The sequence below is a fragment of the Ziziphus jujuba genome, chromosome 4 (genome assembly GCF_031755915.1).
Source record: "Ziziphus jujuba cultivar Dongzao chromosome 4, ASM3175591v1".
Classification (NCBI taxonomy): domain Eukaryota; kingdom Viridiplantae; phylum Streptophyta; class Magnoliopsida; order Rosales; family Rhamnaceae; genus Ziziphus; species Ziziphus jujuba.
In genome coordinates this window covers 19,072,697-19,077,188 of record NC_083382.1, presented here as the reverse complement: position 1 = coordinate 19,077,188, position 4,492 = coordinate 19,072,697, and positions in this window count along the sequence as shown.

Genomic DNA, 4,492 nt, shown 5'->3' with positions numbered 1-4,492 from the left:
GCTGGATATTTGGATTTTGGGTGTTTAAATTTTTTGGATTAAAATTAGTTAAAGGAATTGATACAAAACTTGAATTACAAGAACAACAACCAACACTTTTCTATATTTTTGTTCTCTTTGATTCTTGTTTGTATTTGAATTTCTTTTTCTGGAATTTTATTCTTGAACTCATAATCTACTACCATCTGGTGCAGTTTTCAAAAATTCCAACGTTTTCCCATTATTTTGTGTTTTCTTGTCTAGAAAGCCGAAAAATTAGGATTTGTTGGATTCTTTCGGTATTGCCTACTTTTTGCTACTGTTTTGTTGATAAGTTTAATTAAAACATACTAGTGATCTAATTGCTGTTTTGTGGGTGTTTTAATTAGAACTTTGAGATAATTCATTGAGTGGAAAAAGGCAAGAGTGTGTGAGCTTAAAAGAGGGTAAAAGCCGAAACTAGTGTGCAAACACGAGTGTCGAGACCTTGTTTGAGTGAAACACGTGAGGGAGTGAATATTGTGAGGATTTATTTTATTTCTATTGCATTATTATACTAACATGACAGAATCAAGAATGAGGAGAGGGAAGCCACCCTTGAGGATCAATGAGGAGGAGTCCGTAGCATTCCATGGCGATGCCCGAGCTACCGGGAGTGGAGACCAAGTGGACATGAGAGCTGTTTTGGAGTCAATACAGCGGGTTAGTGCTCAAGTTGAGCATGTGAATCAAAGGATGGGAAGGCTAGAAGTTTCAAAAGGAATTCTAAACACAAGAAATAGGCAAGAATTCCATGGAGGACGAGGCCGAGGATGAGGAGGTCGCGAGAGACCGAGAGAGGAAATTGATAAGGAGCCATTCGGTGGAGACATTGAGGAACGTATGGATGAAACTTTTGCTGTCCAAGATAGAGCTGGCCGTGGAAGATATAGGAGGGAAGAAACAGATGACAATCTTAGCAATATCAAGATCAACATCCCACCATTCATGGGAAAAAGTGATCCCGAAGCATATTTGGAGTGGGAAGAAAAGATGGAGATGATATTTGACCGCCATAATTATTCAGAGGCTAAGAAGGTGAAATTGGCAGCAATGGAGTTTGGCCATTATACACTCCAATGGTGGACCAATGAGCAAAACACCCGAAGGAGAGTTGGTGATGACTTGATCACTACATGGCGACAAATGAAAGGAGCCATGCGGAAGCGATTCGTACCATCACACTATCATAGGTTGCTGCATCAAAGACTTCAATCTTTATCTCAAGGACATGGATCTGTGGAGGATTATTACAAGGAGATGGAGATGCTTATGATGAGATTGAACTTGAATGAAGATAGGGAAGCAACCATGGCAAGGTTTCTTGGTGGTTTGAATCGTCAAATAGCCAATCAACTAGAATTGCAACAATATGTGGAATTGGAGGAGATGTTGCATGTGGCTATTAAATTAGAGCATCAATTCAAGAGGAGGGTTGCAAGATCATGGTTTGGAGGTGTTTCCAACAGTGGAAGGTCCAATTCTAGTGGCTGGAGGAACAATCCCATCTATGAAAGCAAGCCAAAGCTGAAAGTCAAAGAAGAAAGTTCAAATTGGCCAAGGAAGGAGACTAGAACCGAATCTGTCCAAGCACCAAAGAATGAGGTAAAATTAGATCCTAAACCTTCTAGAACTCATGATGTTGTGTGTTTTAAGTGCCAGGGAGGAGGACACATCACTAGCCAATGCCCGAATAGAAGAATCATGGTGTTAAAGGGCAATGACGAGCTAGAATCGAAAAGTGAAGAAAGTGAGGATGATGCCAAGCAAGAGGAGGAGGACTTGGAGGATGAACCCGAAACCTTGCAAGCATCCAATGCTCAATTAAACTTGCTTTCTAGGAGAGTACTTGCTGCATACAAAGATGAGGATGAAATTCAAAGAGAGAACATCTTCCACACCCGATGTGAAATTCAAGGTAAGATTTGTAGTATGATTATTGATAGTGGAAGTTGTACAAATGTAATTAGTAACATTGTAGTTGATAAATTAGGCTTAATAACTTTTAAACATCCAAAACCTTATAGATTACAATGGCTTAATGATGGTGGTGAAATAAAAGTGAATAAACAAGCCAAAGTAAAATTTAATATAGGTAGATATGAGGATGCAGTTTTATGTGATATTGTACCCATGATTGCTGGACATATACTATTAGGTAGGCCATAGCAATTTGATAAAGATGCTACTCATTTTGGTCGAGAAAATAGTATTGTTTTCAGGTTTAAAGGGAAGAAGGTCAAGCTGGAACCATTATCTCCTAAAGAGGTTTACAAAGACCTATTACAAATGTAACAAAGGAGAGAAGCCGAAAAGCTTAAGGAAAAAGCAAGTATGGCACCAACGGCTTCACCATCCTTCCAAGAAGGTAAGAATGAGGTTGTTGATCAAGGTAAGGTTTCTAAGACTCATATTGAGTGGAAAGATCAAGGAAAAATCAAAAGAGAGGGGAAAGAGAGTGGCAAATCCGAGAGCTTGGAGAAGGAAGGGAAATCTGAAGGTTTGCGCCAATCCAAAGGGGAAAAAGAAAAAGAAAGAAAAGAAAGGTCAAGTAGCAACTTTTATTTGAGTTTAGGGGATATTAATAAGGTTATTAAGTGTAAGAAACCTTTGCTGGTCATGATTTATAAAGAAAATTATTTTAATGATCAAACTAAATTTGAAGAACTTGAATTGCCAAGTTCAATGATTTCTCTTTTGAAGGAATTTGGAGATGTCTTCCCAAATGAAATTCCAAGTGGACTACCATCCAATCAAGAGGGAAAAGGTGAGCTTGCTATCCAAGGTAAGTCTTCTAATACTTAGGTTGTGTGGAAAGATTTTAATAAAACCAAGAGTGAAAAATTTGGTGCAAAAGGCGAGAGTGAGGAAGGTGAGATGGCATTGAGTGAGAAAGGAAAAGGAAGACAAGAAAGGAAGAATATAAATTTTTATCTTAGCTTTGGTGATGTTAATAAAGTAATTATGAATAAGAAATCATTGCTGACCATGAATTTTAAAGATACATATTTAAAGATGTCTTTATTGCATAGAACTTTATCTGCATTGTTGAGAGCTTTACTTAGTGGCAATTTGAAAATTTGGGAAATATTGTTTGCTAACTTTAAAAAGTGTAATGTTTACCATAATGAGCATGTATTTCTAGATTTTGATGTAATAGTGTTTGACCCAGGAGAATTGGTTTGGTTGCACTTACAAAAGGAAAGGTTTCCTAATCAAAGAAAGTCAAAGCTCATGCCGCCTATGGATGGACCTTTTCAAGTTTTGAAGCCGAATAACAAGAATGCCTACAAGTTTGATTTACCGGGTGAGTATAACATGAGTGCTACATTTAATGTTGCTGATTTAACTCCTTTTACTGCAGGTGATGATCTTGATTTTAGGACAAATCCTTTTCAAGAGGAGGGGAATGATGTGATTCCGCCCGAGCCCGCTCCACCGATAACCCCGCTGTGGTGCTGACTCGACACGGATGAAGACTAGGCCAATCACAAGAGCTCAAATTAAGAGATTTAAGGACAACCTGGGAGTAGTTATACAGGGGGTAATCAATCTCAACAGAGCTTGTCCATACTTGAAGATACAAAGCCTATTCTAAGCATCCAAGTGGTGGAAGCCGATATGGACCCGGATGACGGTTTTGGTACATTTTTAGAGTCCGGGAAGCATGAAATGGTTCCAATGCTTTATGGGTTAAATACATATGCCTAAGAGGTCATGGAATCAAGTTCAATCAGCCTCAAATGCAATCAAAAAGGTCTTGTACGGACAGCATCAACAATTTGGCCGAATTTGCTGTATTGCTTGCTAGCTTTACTGTATTTTACTGTATTAGCCTTTTCTTATTTTTCCAAGCATAGGCAACGTGTGGGACTTCATATTCAGCTTATTTGGCATCCTCCAAAGCATCTAGAAGCTGATTTGAAGCTCAAAGAGGTCAAAGATTGATCAAAGTCAACTTGATAAAAAAGGCTAGCATTTTTAGTTTCCTAATTTGTTTTTAGTTTTTGTGTTAGGAAACTACCATTACTTTTTGGCTTTTATTTATTTATTTTCTGGAAAAATAACTTTAGGAAGGTTTTTATTTTATTCTTTCCATTATAAATTAATTAATTCCTAATTTAATATAAAGGAATTAATTAATCAAACTTAGATTAGGAAAGGAAGTATAGTTTCAGCCAACTAGGTTTCTTTATGTGTGGTGGCTGGTTTTCTTTATGTTCTAGGGTTTTATTTCGTGGCTTTGTAGCATATTTAAAGGTCTAGTTATCAATAAGAAAACAACATTGATTTGATTAAGAAAATACATGTGAGATTAATTATCTCTTTGTTCTTTGAGGACACCTAAAACACCATTGGAGAATTGGTTGTTTTAGCTTGACTTATCAATAGGTTTTCCATCCCCTATTGTGGCGTCTACATTATACCAAGGTTTCTAACCACAGGTTGGTTAGGGGTTGAGGTCCATTCCATT